General features: G+C 42.9%; 3 pseudogenes across 3 annotated transcripts; 1 reads left to right on the top strand and 2 right to left on the bottom strand.

The window, feature by feature from the left end:
• Positions 1-365: 365 nt before the first annotated feature.
• On the bottom strand, positions 366-5035 carry AT1G34600 (annotated as a pseudogene; the record flags this gene model as incomplete). Its single annotated transcript has 1 exon — positions 366-5035.
• Positions 5036-7524: 2489 nt separating this feature from the next.
• AT1G34610 lies at positions 7525-11244 on the top strand (annotated as a pseudogene; the record flags this gene model as incomplete). The annotated part of the gene is made up of 9 exons: positions 7525-8409; positions 8501-9187; positions 9298-9459; positions 9535-9654; positions 9744-9779; positions 9860-10254; positions 10338-10422; positions 10536-11001; positions 11087-11244.
• Positions 11245-12878: 1634 nt separating this feature from the next.
• On the bottom strand, positions 12879-16488 carry AT1G34620 (annotated as a pseudogene; the record flags this gene model as incomplete). The annotated part of the gene is made up of 1 exon: positions 12879-16488.
• Positions 16489-16707: the final 219 nt, after the last annotated feature.

Genomic DNA, 16707 nt, shown 5'->3' on the forward strand with positions numbered 1-16707 from the left:
TCCCGACCAGCGTTTAGGAACGAGCTGGGATACCAATGTTAAAAGTATAACCGGGTTTCTGAAGATGAAAATTTCTTATCAGAAATAATATGATAGATTTCACCTCGTATTTGTATAGCGCGCTGTAGCCGAATAGGCGTAATAGATACTCAGAGCCGTCGCTCTGAATAAAAGGTTGCGAAGAATTTTTATTCATATTTCGGTTCGAAAATCTACAAGATAATAAAAATAGGAGTATGAATATACGGACCCACTCCCTCCTTTTTTAATGGGGGGTAGCTGAACTCGTCCGAAGACGAGCTGCCTACCTACCCTTTTCAGGGATCAAGCCACCTCGTAGTTCAAGTTTAATCACCTCTGACTTAGTAGTAGTATTTCCTTAGGTGCATTGCGTTCCATGACCTTGGAACGGCTTTGCCGCTTAAGTCAGCGAGCTCATACACCTCGGGTCGGACGATTTTAGAAATTAAGTACGGTCCTTCCCAATTCGTCCCGAGCTTTCCGGTGTTCGGTTCGGCAGTGTTCTGGAAAACTTTCTGGAGGACCCGATCTCCTTCATGGAATCTTCGTTGCCGAACATTTGAGTTGTAATGACGAGCCATTTCATTCTGATAATTTTGTATACGAACCAGGGTTGAATCTCTCGTTCATCGATCAGATCGAGTTCGTCGAGGAGCCTTTGAGTGTTATGAGGGGTGTTCTCGAGGGACAGACTCCGTCGTAGGCTCGGCACTATCATCTCGGCTGGAATTATGCATTATGTCCCGTAGACTAAAGCGAAAGGGGTTTCTCCAGGGGATTCTCCTGTGGCTCGGTGAGGAGTTGTCCGATGCGACCAAAGTACACCTTCGAGTTCGTCGGACCACGAGCCCTTTTTAGCATCGAGCCGTTTCTTCAATCCGTCGAGGATTGTTTTGTTAGCGGCTTCGGCTTGGCCGTTTCCTTGGAGATATCGTGGTGTTGACTTGCTAAGTCGAATTCCCCACTTATCACAGAAGCCTTGGAAGCGGGTTGACAATCTCATACGTTATCCGTGACAATCTCATAAGGTATCCCGTGGCGACATAAGATATGTTTCCACACGAAGTTCTCGACTTGAGCGTCCTTTATGCTGGCGTAAGATTCGGCTTCTATCCATTTTGAGAAATAGTCGGTCAGGACGAGGACTAATTTTTTTTGCTTCGAGAGATGCATAGGTCCAATTATATCCATTGACCATCGTATGAAGGGATACGGCGAGGCGATTGATGACAAGAGCTCGGCCGGTTGATGGATTGTTGGCGCGTGCCTTTGACATTTTTCGCATCGTTTTGAAAAATGTTTGCAGTCTTTGATTATAGTCGCCAGAAGAATCCGTGGCGTTTTATTTTAATGGCTAAAGCCCTTCCCCCAGAATGATTTTCGCACGAGCCGCCGTGAATTTCCTTCATGATCTTGCAAATCGCTTCTCCTTCCACGCATGTCATCAAGGGCCCGAATAATCGCCACTTGTAAAGTTTTTCATCTACTAAGACAAAACGCGCAGCCTGAGCTTTGAGTTTACGAGCTTTCCATTTGTCCATTGTATTGGGAGGACGTGTTTTTCTTCGCCGAGCTCAATACTTGGCTTCTCAATGAATTCCACTAGGGCGTCGGCCGATGTATTTTCTCCTCGTGGAATCCTTGTCAACTCGAATTCGTTAAAATTCTTCGCTAGCTTTTGAACATGAATCAGGTAGGCTTCCATATTTTCGTCCCGAGCTGTGTATTCTCCGTTGAATTGATTCGCGACGAGCTGGAAATCGCAAAAAGCGCGGATGTTTCCTATCTTTAGTCCCCGAGCTAGATTAAGTCCGGCAACGAGCGCTTCGTACTCGGCCACATTGTTGGTAGCTTCGAAATTTAATCTAAATGACTACTCGAGGCTTTCTCCTGTTGGCGAGGTGAGGCGGATGCCTACACGTGAGCCTTGCTTTGATGACGAGCCGTCTACGTGCAGAAGCCAAGTTGTGTCGAGTGGGTTTTCCCGAGCCTCCTTGGTGGGTAGTTCGACAATAAAATCGGCTAGGACCTGCGACACTCGGTAACAAAAAAATGCCTTGTTCTGTGTAAAAAGCGGTTTTTTCTTGGTCTTAGGGGTTCATCATGATCTGGTTGTAACCAGCGAAAGCATCCATGAATGACAGTAGCTTGTTTCCAGAAGTTGATTCCACGAGGCGATCGATATGTGGTAATGGGAAGCTGTCTTTCGGGCAAGCTTAGTTAAGGTCTGTGAAATCTACGCAGACTCTCCATTTGCCGTTTTTCTTTTTTACTACGACCGGGTTTGCGATCCAATCGAGATATTTCGCCTCGGTGATGGATCTGATCCTCAATAATTTCTCTACCTCGGCTTTCACGGCTTCTGCTCGCTCCCGACCCAATTTTCTCCTCTTCTGCTTGATGGGTTTGAAAGTTGAGTCGATGATGAGCTCGTGCGATACGACGTCAACACTTACTCCGGGCAAATCTTCTGGGGACCAGGCGAATGCATTGACGTTTTCTTTGAGAAAGGCGGTGAGCTCAGCTGTTAGTTCTTCTCCCAGATCTCCGCCGATTTCTACGCATCGCTCGGGCTTTGCGTCGTCAAGGCAGATTAAGATGACCGGATCGGGAGTTAGTGTTGTAGATTCCCGAGCCTCCTCGATCTTTAGCTGCTATAACTGCTCGGAAATTGATTTCTCTTCCGCTCGGCCAAGCTTGGCCTTCTTATGATTCGTGTCGGCTGTCGATTCAGTGACGGGGTTCCTAAGCTTGTGTGCTGCCATGAAGCAGAAGCGAGCATTTTTCTGATTTCCCCACATGGTTTTCACGCCGTCGCTTGTGGGAAATTTCAGGCAGAGATGATACGTCGAGGCGATAGCTCAGAATTGATTTAACCATGGGGTGCTGATAATCGCGTTGTACACGGTCGGCTGGTCGGTAACAAAGAAATCGACGATTTTTGTTACCCCTTTGGCTCGGACTGGCAATTTGATGGTCCCGAGAGTCATAGTGGTTTCTCCCGAGAATCCGAGCACAGGTCGTGGAGTTGGCATGATTTGCGTCATGTCGATCTTCATTTCTCGCAGAGTTGTAAGGAAAACGATGTCAAGTGTGCTTCCCGTGTCGACTAGGACTTGTTCGACGTTGAAATCACCGATGGTCAGTGTAATGACTAATGGATCGTTGTGCGGACGGTCTAAACCGTTGGTATCGCTTTCATGAAAGATTACTTCGTCATTTGGTCCATTAAATGGCCGCGCCCAGTTACGATTCGCGTCGGCCTTCCTTTGATAAGCCTTGATTGATGCCGCCGTGTCTTGACAGAAAGCCGAATCCCCTAAAATTGTGAAAATCCTTCCCCGAGCAGCCTCTGGCTCATCGTCGTCTGCTTCGCGATTACCTCGGCCTCTTTTGGGTCCTTCGGGGTTCGCCGCGGGGGCTGCTTGCTCGGGATTGGCCACAGTGTTGACCTGCTCGGTTTTACCTTTTTTCGCTTCTAAGTCTTCGATGGTCAAACCTCCGCTGATTTCTCCGGCTAGGAATTTTGCTGCCAACCTTGCTCCGAGGCTACGACATCTGGAAGTATGATGGCCGTAACTCTTATGCAACTCGCAATATTCTTGCTCGTTTCCTGCGGGTTGATCCTTTGTCCAAGTGTAGGATTCTCGACCGTGTCCTCGACCGCGGCCTCGGGCGGCTTCGCCTTGGGGTTTATCGGCCTGGTAATTATGGGCTCCGGAGAAATTTCGTCCTTCATGGTGAACGAATGGCCCGCCTTGGGCACCTTTTCTATGATTCAGAGCACTGGGTTGGGATTGGTCGATGCAAGGCGTTTGCTTAGACGGTTCGTGTCTTTTGGCTAGTAGTTCCATCTCTTCTTCATGGGATACGTAATCCGAGGCTCGGTGCAAGGCGTCTCGGATTGTCAGTGGTTTGGACAAATTTAATTCCTTTCGAAATTCGGATTTATACCACAGTGCTTTCTTCAGAGCAGAGAGAGCCGCCACGTCGTTGATTCGCGAGGAAGTCTCGAAGTGGCTCATTAGGCTGCTGAGATAGTGACCACAGGTCGGCGTCTGATGTGTCAGGATCGATTAGCACCGAATATTGCTTCAGGAAGAGTGTCGATAGCTCATGAAAACTGTCCACAGAATTTCCTTCGAGTCTCGAGAACCAATCCAGAGCTGGCCCTTTCAAGTGCTCGACGAACAGGTGACAGAGACCGGCGTCTCTTTCTTCTGGTCTAAATTTAGCCCGGGCCACGGAGATGATGAACGACTTCAAATGTCCTTTCGGGTCGGAAGACCCGTTGAAGTACTCGATTCTTAGTTTTTCTGGATCCGAGATTATCGCGTTAGAGATCCTGTGTGTGAACGGTGTGTTGTGGGATTCTTCCAGAATGCGGTCGATGTTCGGTGCCCAGGAGACTGCGCTATGCATTTGGGATCTCACGAGCTTCATCTCGTTCTCTGCCTTGGCTAGGCAGAGCTTGATGGCGCTTATTTCCTGTTCTCTGGCGTACTCTTCAGCCCACCTAATGTTTTCTTCTGAATCTTCATTGTCCGAGGCATTGATCTGATCGGCCTCGGTAACCTCTGCTCAAGGAAGAGGGAGCTTGGTTCGTTTCTTTCTGTTTGATTCGTTTCTCGATATCCCAAAATCGCTGGCTCGGTTCGGTCTCTTCCGATTTCCGGTGCGGTTCTGCGGACGGGCCTTGTAGTATTGCCAGGCGTGTGGAACACGAGCCGTGTGGGGTTGAGATCTGTTGCTGCTCGTCGATCCTGAAGATGCCTCGCGCCGAAACGAGTAGTCCTGATCTGTCCTTGGAAGGTAGCTGCTTCGAGTTGTTGTGCCAAGGATCGATTTGTCTGTTCTTGATCGTTCACCTTCTGTTGAAGTTAAGTTGAGCCATCATACTTCTTAGTTCCGCTAGGGTCGCGGGAACAGCGGCTTCAGGAACGTCTGTCTGGATTGGAGGGATTGGGTTCCCCTATGCATCAACTGTGTTACCGGAGATTTGATTGTTGACCATTGTGAATTGGGTGGTTGGTTCTGTGTTCCGGGAGTAAGAGAAATCTCGATCCCCCCTCCTTCTAGCGCCAAATTGTGAGAGTCAAAACTCGCACAGTAGAGTTTATTTTAAGGGTTTCTTCAAAGAACGAATCTTTGTGAGATTCTCAAAGAACAACAGAATTCTCAATTACTGCGGACGATGTTCTTGATTGTATTAATGAGAAAGTAATGATTTGATCGTACAAATGTTCTAGAATATGAAAATAAGTGTTTTTGTCTTCAAAGTCAGAGCGTTTTTGATAGCATGAAGTTGAGAGCGTTTTTGTGCGTGTCCTTTTGTTTGTCCTTCGAAGTGCTTTTTATAGAGCTCGAGAATATCGCCTCTCGCGATATTCTCGGAAGATTTCTCTTTATCTTTAAGTTGTTGAAGGAGATTGTCCTTATCTTCCGAAGATTCTCGGAATTTCTGTATTCGGTGATATCTTTGAAGATTGTCTCTTCCGGGTTTTCGGAAATGATGTGTTTGAACTTATACCGGCTAAGTTCTTTTTTGAAGGTTTTCTCGTCTAACCCGAGGTTCTTCCGAGCCGAAATTTAGCTGGCCTCGGGTCGTGCTCGGGATGCTCGGACCGCGGTATTCGAGGATACGTTCCCGAGGCGTTTTGGAGCCCGCCTCGGGACGAATTGCCAGATTTTATGTCCGAGGCGTTTCGAGGTCGGGTCGGGGGACCATTTCACGAGAATGCTCCGAAGCATTCTCGATATCGCCTCGGTATGGATTCTTGATGCGATCTCCGAGGTGTTTTGTGGCCCGATTCGGGATAACTCTTCGATGTCTCCCGAGGCGTTGAAACATGGTTGGCTCGCTTACCTGGGTGGAATCCGACCCCAACAATTTGTGCATCTCAACGTCTTATATTTTTTGTTGGTATTTCTATTTTGTCACATTCACAAAAATTTATTTTGTCATAAATCTAAACTAATAAAATTACAATCTCTTTATTTATAGATAATTTTGTTTGTTTTTATTCGCCAAAACAATTATAATTTTAAAAAATATAAATATATCTTTTATAGTAGTTTTTATAGAGAAAAAGAAGTTAATTTTTTTTACACATGTCGACATCTAATTAATTGACTGAACCATGAAATTATTTATAATATTGAAATTTGTTGGATTCTTATAATATTGATCTTAGCTGGATTCTCATGAGATTAAACAATTCAAGTTTTTAATGATAAAACATGTATTATACATATTTGTTGAAGAAATGTTAACTAGCATTCCAAAAAGAAAAAGAAAAATTGTGTTGGATTCAATACTATTACTTTGCACAAAAAAAAAATTAAAAAGGATTCAATACTACTAATAATAATTTTTTTAGGGAAATTTGCAAATATAGCCAACAAAAAAATTATAATTGCAAAACTAACACTTCAACCAATATGTATTGAACTTTATGCAATATTGACAAACTTAACCCGTGCGTGAGCACACGCGCTTATTCTTCTTCTTCTGAGTTTTCAATCGATAACTTCTATGTATTACTCTGTAAAAATTCAAATAGAGGTGAACATTCAGAGAAGTTACAGTAAGAAAATCTGAAAATTCTGGGCTTTAAAAAGCGACACCCGGGAAAGTTTCGAAGAGCAGACTGCGTGTGCAATCCGAGTGACGATTCTAGAGTTTACGAAGATTGAATTTGTGGGTTTCGATTTGGGGACTGTGGAGGCTTCGATTTCTGGCAATCGGACTGCATAAATCTTCTGCAATTGGAGGAGGAGCCTATCTAAGCATCCGAGTTTCGTACAACACTTATGTTGGCTCTTTTCTCAATCGAGGGTTTTTGATTCCGTTGAGAGTACTTGAGTGAGTTTTGTTGTACGGGAGTAGAGGTGTTTATATCTCCGTCGTCTCCACTGTAACACTCGAATTTCTGTGGCAATTGGTGTCGGCGAAGGGATTCAGCCAAATTAAGGTATGAAATGCCATTTTTTGGCTTTTGGGAAAATCTTTTTAATTTGTGTTGAAGAGCTTGAATAGCATAAACTCGGATTTGAGTAGCTTTAGGTAGGGAATCTGCTTGGTTAATACGATATTCATTTGTAGTTGTTATGAAGGTTTAGGATTTAACTCTACTTCAATGTAATCCATTTGTGTTTGTTGATAGTAACGGAAGCTACTCAAATTGGTTGTATGTGTTAATGACATTTTTAGTTTTATTTGCAGTATTGAATAGCATAAACTCGGATTTGAGTAGCTTTAGTTAGTGAATCTTTGCTGGTTAATCCGATATTCCACTAATTGGTGTTATGAAGGTTTAATATTTAACTCAACTTCTATGTAATCCATTTGTTGTTGTTGATAGTAACGGAAAGCTGAGGCTATATTGGTTGAGTCTGTTAATAACATATATTTACATCTAAGATTTATATATTTTGTATTTGTGTAAGTAGCAGCATCAAAAAAGTGATACGTGGACATTTGTATTTCAGTGTATCTGTTCCATGGGGGATGTAGAGTTGCCAAAGCGTTTGTTTCGGCTAGGTTCTGAACCTGAGGGCCGAAAGAGGATAAACAATTACTTTACTCTTAGGTGGATTGAGATCATCAAGGCTGCTCTAGATCAAAACCATTTGAAGCAGCTGGAGGGTTCGCAGTTTGGATTTCTGTTGCAAATGGGGACGCATCAGTTTTCTGTAATGTTCTTACATTACATTCTATCTAGGCAGTTGGTGACAGATAAGAAGTATGAAATGTGGTGGGTGTTTGCAGGGAAGCCAATTCGATTTGCCATTGATGATTTTGCACTTGTTACCGGGCTTAACTGCAGCAAATCTGGATTCAACAAAAAGGATGCAAGGACAAGAGGGAAAATGAAAGCGGTTCAGAATCCTACGAGGTTCTACAAGGCATTATTTGGGAAAGAGAGAAAGCCTACTTCACAATGGATTGTTGGGAAGCTATCTATGGGGAAGAAATACAAAGACCCGTTGACTCGATTTCGCCTATCGTTGCTGCTACTAGTTGATGGGATTCTTTGCCCGACATGTTCGCGAACTATCATCGATCCTGACCATGTAGAGATGGTAAAAGATGTAGAATCCTTTCTTAAATATCCTTGGGGTAGAACTTCGTTTCTCGCGACTATTCGAAGCGCCAAGCAAAGAACAGCCAAGGAGCTTGCACAAGATACCACAGCTATACAAGGGTTTCCTCATGCCTTAGTTCTTGTGACAGTGGCATGTTGTCCAGCTATTATATACACGGCAGACTCGGTGTTTAACATTCTAGACCCAACCATTCCAGTCGAGAAGCTGGTTCAGTATGTATTGGGGCTGAGTTTGAACATCAATGTGCATGATGCACGAACTATCGACCAAAGTGGCATGGTAATTCTATTGTTGTAAAGCTTGTTCTTTGTATTTGGTGTAGAAAGATTGTGTACTTGACTTATCTATTCTATTGACTCTTAACTTTTAGGACCGGGTAACCTCACTGCTGAATGAAGAGCTCCTGGCGAAAGAGATCGACTTATCTTTCTCAGATGAGGAGGATGATGAAGAAGTTTCGCATCTGCTATCATTGATAATGGAGGAACACCCATTCGAGCATAACAGTTGGAGTGGTGGTGTTGATGCTAATGATGTTGAACATCCATCTGAAGATGAGTTCATGGCTGATGACTGTGTGAATCAGGCTAAGGGGGATGGTGACGATGAGATGGATGTTGATGGTTCTGGTGTTGCTGCAGAAGAGAGGGAAGAGTGTGCAGCCGGAGAAGGTGTAGACGGATTGGATGGTGAGGCGAATAAGGATGGACCGGTGACAGATAAAGATGGTGTCAGTTTTGCGGATGGAGAAGGGTTGCAGCAGGAAGTCCCAAGAGCTGGCGAGATGGAAAACAATGATAGTGGCTCTGCTGGACATGGTCTTAGAGAGGCAGTCATCAAAGAGGTAGCTGATGAGTTTGAGAAACGTGTTCTCAAGATTCAACAATCAAACAACGATGAATTGAAGTCATACTTTGAGGCTGAACTGGTTAAGCAGAAGAAAGAATTGGTTGCAATACTTACTGAATCGGTTAGGGAAGCTGTGAGTGGGCTAAATAGACAGGCTGGAATTGTTGGAGAATGCAGCAAATGTGTTGCTGATGCCCACTCTAAACAGGTTAAGCACCTCAATTTGCTTGTTGAGACTTCAAGTATTGCACTAGTAGGTGCTATTTGATGTATATGGACAGCTTCACATTAAACAACAATTTTCTGTTGATGCATCAGGAACAAATAAGAGCTGACCAGCCAGGAAATAAGCATGGAGTTTCCCAACAGGTTGAACCTAATATTGGGTTAAGTGAAGGAAGTGACAACTTGCCGGCTGCGTGCGGCATAAACGTTGGAGTGTCTGTTCCAGAACGCAGCAACCCTAACACTAGAATGGAGGTGAGAATACAGTGAAGATTATGACGCATTTGTGTGTATTCGGTAAGAATGACATATATTTTTGATGCCTCTTAGGTAAGAGAAGAAGATTCTATTCAGAAAGGAGGAAAGAAAAAATCTTGTTCTCAAATGGATGCACAATCTAATAGGCCACTGAAGCGAGCGAAAGATATGGAGCATGTGGCGAGCACAAAGGTAGTTATATTTATTTCTGGTTTTGAGTTACAATATACATACTTTATGTTGCAGCAAACCCACTTACTTTCGCTATTGGTTATTGGCAGCTTGAAAACAAAGAGGCCGTGCATGAACCCAAAACAGTAAGAGTTCCCATTTATGTAAATGTAACGTTATATGTTGTTGCTCCGCTGAACTATGTACATGTTTATATGCCTTGCAGTATGTTTCACCAACTGAGAAATTGGATGATGAAGTAGACATTGTGGAGCCGAATTTTTCGTTGGGACTAACGCAAGAAATCAACGATAACAGAAGCAGGTTGCCTCCAAGAGGGAAGAAGAAGACATTCCCCAGCAAAGTTTCTGTGTTGCGGTCCAGCAACCGGATAAGGGACAGGCCAATTCAAAGCAACAGTATAGAGAATATGACTAGCATACCGGTCCAGCCGCATCAAACAGCTAGCAGAGGGGCTGGTAAAAGTCATGTTAGTAGTTCTGCAAAAGTGGAGAAGCAGACTCCAAATCAATCACCTGCTTTTATTGGGCCTTTTAAACCGTTCTCTGTGCCTAGTCCATCATCTGTGAAAAGGTTTCTCAAACAAATGGAACGGGGAGTGTAAGTAGTCACACTAAGTATAGAATAGTAACCGCTCTTCTTTGTGGTATCAACTAATGCAACCTTTATATGTTAACATGCAGCTCATATGTTCTGGCTGATGGCGTTGTACTGGAGAATACAGAATTTTTGAACATTTTTGAGGGCCAGACACTACTAGATGAATCAGTAAGTTACTATAGAATACTTCATTCATCTACTTTTGCAGCAACTGTGGGAGTACTGATAGACAATGTAACTCATGTATAGAATTTGTGCTAACAAACATTTTCCTGCCACAGGGACCTGATCTGTTAGTGAGGTTCATACAGCTGCGATTAGATAAAAATAAGCCGCTGCGTTTTGATTTCCTACCTTCAAGTTTCTTGTCAGAGCTAAGACGCCAGTACAACAAGTTTGTAGGAGCTGCAGATAAGAGTGCTTTTTACTTCAGCACTCTTGCAAGAGTCCCCTTCATGGTGCGTCCGAAATGGTTTGCCGAGATTGACGTCATCTACTGCCCCATGCAGGTCGAGAGGCAGCATTGGGTTGGGCTTGTCATAGATTTGAAGAAGTGGGGAGTCACAGTTTTAGACTGTAACAGAGACGTGTTGAAAGACGAGCAGGTGGAGAAGTACGTAGAGCACATAACAATCATGCTACCGTACCTGATTCGAAAGCATGGAGTTAACGGGTACATGCTAACACAGAGGCTGGAGCCAATGACTGTTAGTAGACCCAAGATACAGTGCAGTTGTTCTTCACTAGGTCTGTTTGTGTTTCATTTGTGATCTCCCACTAATTGTGTGCAATGTGATTGGTTTACATATATAGTTACATTTGTTTATTTCAGGGCTGGTTGGAATTGCAAGTGTGGTCTTACTAGAGCTACACTCAGTGAACGCAATGGAGTATTGTGGGAAACTAGATGATGGGAAGATGCGAGATGCAGCTAAACAGTACGCTATCGAAACTTTCAATGCATTGTCTCCAACAGAACGTGGTGCTTGATTTGTAGATGTGTAATTTATGTTGAACAAACATGGAGTTTCTGTTGTAATCAGAGAACAGTTGTATTGAAACTCAACTACTAACTGTGATGTTTGTATATTTATGTTTGAAGTGAAATGTTTCAGCCTATTAGCCTAGTGTGTTGGGTTATATTACAGTGATGCAATAACAGATATGCTGAACTCCTATAGCTACAAACTCCTATAACTCCAAAGTATTCAACTAATAAATGAAATGTCAAGTTCTTGCATATCATTATAACTAAACGAGTAATATTTTCACATATATACTGAAAACATGACATCAAGAGAAAACAATTTGAGCCTCCAATTATTTGATGTAAAACGAGCTTTTTTATTTGAATCTTGCATATGGGTCGGAATAGTACAGTAAATAGTAAATAGAATAGGATACCATGCAAAACTATTTATGACGAAGCTGCCATCCATGATGCCCGTTTGGCTATATAATCATAACATTTATAAACGTGATGCTTGTGATACAGAAAATATCACGATCTCCGATTAACAACCAAAACACCAACACGATTGAAAGCTCTGTATATTACTTAAGAATCAAACAACGTTCATGAAACGCGGAGTGATTCTCCTCTGGTTCTCAAGATGAGAAAAACCCAGAGATTACAAAGAAAGTTCTAGAAGAGAGAGAGTTTCTATAACAATCTTCGATAATGAAAGCATGAGCATAACATGTTGCTCTTATACAAAAAGGTAAAGAAAGTAAACGCTAACCACGTTAATAACGATCGCCGTTAACGTCCATTTGCATTGCCAGCTCGCCAGCTCACAACACACGTGCTTTGCTTAACATCCCTGACTTCACATTGCCAGCTCGCTAGCTCACAACACGTGCTTTGCTTATCCCCGACTTCACATTGCCAGCTCGCTTCACATTGCCAGCTCGCTTCACATTTCCAGCTCGCTTCACATTGCCAGCTCGCTTCACATTGCCAGCTCGCCAGCTCACCACGTTGGTTCTGTAACAGCTTGCAGGTACAAGCTCGCGATTGACTGAAAGTGCATCTCCAACATACAGCATAATGAAACTAAGTAAAACATATGTTATTCGGCCAACAGTTTCATCAAACGTGTAAACAAACTCATTTCTGTGGTTCCAAAAGCAGATTGATGGTTTTGGTTTGTTATGGCTTACCCCATTGATTATGTTACAGGAAAAATCAGTGTATACAATTACTGATGCATCATTGCTTGGGTTCCCACTTCATTATTAGGGTTTAGTTTTCGTAAAAAGAAAGACTGTACCTTATGTAAGTAAGATATGGATGATTACGCACTGGAAAGAAGCAGAGAAGGGTGATTAGACAGACTGCGGGGTTTCATATATATACATTTCAAAAGCGGTGTTACAGGGCATTACTTAATTACATCGGGATTAGAGATACCAACACAAATATACACGATGAACAGGTAGTACATAAAAATCAAAATAATAAGGTATACATCAAAGTTGGGTATACCAAACTATTTCAATAAATGTACTTACTCCTGCATTAGTAGAAGTAAACAAACCCGCTTCCGCAAGATATGCGGGAACAACCATTATTTAAGCCCACTCCAGAAAGTTTCTTCATAACACCTATTAGCACCCCATAGCAGTAGTTGACGGCTTATATAGCATTACGGCAGGAGGCCTTATTGTGTCCAACACCACAACAACGTGAACACCTCCTCTGGGACCTTGTCCTGTTCCGCTGCATATTAAAAGTAGATAGGTTATTAGCTTGTTAACAGATAAGAAGTACATTGTAATGTTTACTAATAGGTACTTGCCTTGAATTCACCACGAGACAAGATTCTGATCTTCCTTGGTCTCCCTGGTGGACGGCGAACGAATGGTGGCTGCAGCTCTCCTGTAGTTCCTGCAGCAATTTCTGGTGCGACCTCTCCACCAACAGAGTGAATAGGATAGATTTTCTCCTCATAACTAAGCTTCACTAACTCATTAAAATATCCATTTGCTGCTAACGAGTCTGTTGGAACGCCAATCCTTGCAGCAGCGGCTATTGCGTGAGCACAAGGGATCCCTAACCCCTGAAATTCCAAACAGGAACAAGTAGACTCGTCCAATTTGACAATAAAACATTCCCCTGTCCGTTCTTGTACTTGGAATTCAAAGTTGCAGATAGGCTTAACAGACATTGACATAGCGGATTGATAGTTTTCCTCAACTCTTTCCTGAACTCTCGGAGCTAATGTAGTAGGGCAGTCTTCGGCTTGAGCCCTCCTAGTTGCAAACCAATCCATCAACGTCGTTCTTATGTACTCCAGCATGCAGATAAGCGGGTACTCGCGGGCCTCTCTGATAACGTTGTTCCAAGACTCACATATGTTACTATCCATGATATTGAAACGCCGGCCTTTGGAATGCACTCTTGTCCACTCTGAAAATCCTATATGAATTACAAAATACAGAGGTTATGGAGTCAACTTCATCTCAGCCACGTTAATAACAATATATGTAAGCTGAGAAAAACACTTACCCAAGTCAACTAAATATGCAGCACATCCGGGGTTCAATTTTTGTATCTTCAGGAATATCCGATTGAAATCCGTGACATGGAAAGCTTGTGCAGCTTCAGACATTAGGCGGCAGAGGCTTTTTGGCTTATATAGATGTCTGATATTGCGCCAAAGGTGAACCGTGCAAGCAGCATGGTTGGCTTGCGTATAGACCTGCAACAATATTAGGGAAATCATTCATTATCCAATCAAAATAGAACCAGCTTATTGGCATATTAAGTAAATCGATATATGTATACTATATGAAGAAACGTGAGATGGATGGTTGTGTCTAACCTTACTCAATCCTGTGTATATGCTTTCATGGCGGTCAGAGATAAACATTAAATCCGGATTGTCTGGAGCTATAATGCTTAGCCGCTGAAAAAACCATTCATATGCACTATCATTCTCGCTGTTAACGATTCCAAAAGCCAGTGGGAAGATCTGAAAATTCCCATCTTGGCAACATGCTGAGATGAGACAACCACCATATCGCCCCTTCATAGATGTTCCATCAACTACAATGACCTTGCGCATAAATGCGTACCCTTTAATTGATGCTGCGAATGCGATGAATTGATATTTGAAACGGCGTGGACCAGTAGGATCATCATCATACTCTGTAAAGCATAGACTGCCTGGGTTTGCTTGTTGAAGGAGTCCAGCGTAAGCTGGAATAAGTGCATAGCTACCGGCCATAGATCCCAAAGACTTCTCCATTGCCACCTCTCGAGCCCGCCAAGCTTTCCAATATGATATACTAACATGATAGTCGTCAAGTAGGAACTTCCTAATCACTGCAGCGTTTGGACCACGTTTAATACCAAGAAAGCGAGATTGCATAAGCTCGCCTATCACTTGAGTGGTTGCTAACCGGTGGTATCTACGCCTTTGATCAATCGTGCATGTGTGTCTCTGATTTGCCTGCCGAACTTGAAAGCTGTCAGAAGTATCAACCTTAGATGCATATACACGCCATGGACAGGTCTTGGAAATGCATTTCAGAACCATAAACTTAGGAGTAGAACGCGCAGTTCTGAAGTGAAACTTGCGGTTGATGGCGTGTATAGCTATCTTAATCTTGCAGTCAGACTTCGACTTAAAGACTCTGCCAACAAACAGCTTATCTCCTTCGTATTTAACGTCAAAGAAAGCAGAGTCCACACCTGAAATAAAAGGAACATCTATCAGCGACATGGTTGTAGTCTGTAATATAAATAGTACACGATTAATATAAATAGAATAGTATAAGGTGTGAACTCTATTTTCCCAATTACTCCATAACCAAATTTGTTTTGCAACAAGCATCAAACAAAATCTATATGTAGATATGGAATGCAAGTTATACCTTCACCTTTTCCATCGTTAAATACTGGTGGGGCGTCCCGACCAAAAAGAATAGGGTCATCACTGAAATCGGATAGGATAGTGTTTAAAGCTTCTTGTGCCCGCCCCCAAAAAAGAATGTTTTGACGCTGAAGGTCAGTTTCTGCTACAGCATTACCAATAGGAGAAACATGATTGCCATGAGGCGTGCCCACAGCTGCCCGTGAGGAATCTGCGCCTTCGATGTCAGCATTTTCCGGAATGGTGATAGCTGGTGGATTGGGTGGCAGTGTGAATGGAACAATGAGCAAGTCATCATCACTGTCTGTTGAGGTATCTGTCACCGTTGCTCTGCTTGGACCAGCCTTCCCTTTCTTCCCAATTGGGTCCATTATTCCTTTCCCTTTGTCAGTAGGGAGACAGTCAGGGCTTTTAAGGCGGATGCATTCTTCAGGCTCTCTAATACTGATTCCTCCTGTAGGGAACAGCTCTCGCCTGGTACGACGGTGTTGTTCTGTCTCTGTTGTAGCAGCGGTTGGCTCTAGTGTAGGCCCCAACACGGCACTATCAAGTGCAAATTGGTGAAGTTCCTCCTCTGAGTCATAATCTGAATCGTCACTGTCCTCTGAATTGAAGTTCTTGTCCGTAACAGCAACCGGAGAACTTGGAATAGTGTGTTGGACGACAGTTACACATAGATTGACCTCCTCTATATGCCGCCGCATTTGAATGAACATTGTAACATCACTATCTTCGCTGATGTATTGAGGTGGAGAACCGTTGCCTTCATCTATCGCCATCCACTCTGGAAATTGGTATGCCATTTTAACTGTGATGCCTCTTCCACGCAAGCCAAGTTTATCTTTCACCTTCTGAGATAGCTCTTCATACGTCATGTTAGTTCTGAGTCGGATGAATGACGATCCTTCGACAGTCTTAGGTTCAAACTGCCAGGCTAGATTATCCACCCTGACCCACTCGCCAATCACCAACAATACTTCATCTTGTCCTGCGGTCTACATGGATTATGGAAATAGTTCAGTATTATTTAGAAAGAACATAATGAAAATTAAATGTAAATATCAATCAATAATAACAGTTTTCCAATTTAATCGTTCGTAGCTTTTAATTACGGAATAACAAATACAGCGTGAATCACGATCTAATTTAAGTAAATACTAACAAGTTGTTTAGCAGATCTACAATCTAGGTAAGTGGTATATTCGAACGTAAAAGTGAGAATTTTTAAATGGAAACTTTACACTAGGCAATTAAATCACGAGAGACTAAAAACAGAAACAAGAAAGCGATGGTTTTGTACCTTTCCCTTTTGATTCCCTGTATTTACTGCTGTACTATTTTCACCACCATCCATACTGTTCTGTTTTGCAGGTTAGATCTCTGCGTAAAAGGTATAGCATTTACTGGCAATAAATAGAAAACAGAGCATCTTCTGCTCCGATATTTTTGGGGGGAATATTTTATTCAAATTAATGTAAAAATCTGCAGGTTATGTTACTGATGGGACAATTCTCAAGCGGTGCTAGGATAATTTTTTTACTGGCTTCGAAAGGAGACACGTCAGCTGGTAGAA

The sequence above is a fragment of the Arabidopsis thaliana genome (genome assembly GCF_000001735.4).
Source record: "Arabidopsis thaliana chromosome 1 sequence".
Lineage (NCBI taxonomy): Eukaryota > Viridiplantae > Streptophyta > Magnoliopsida > Brassicales > Brassicaceae > Arabidopsis > Arabidopsis thaliana.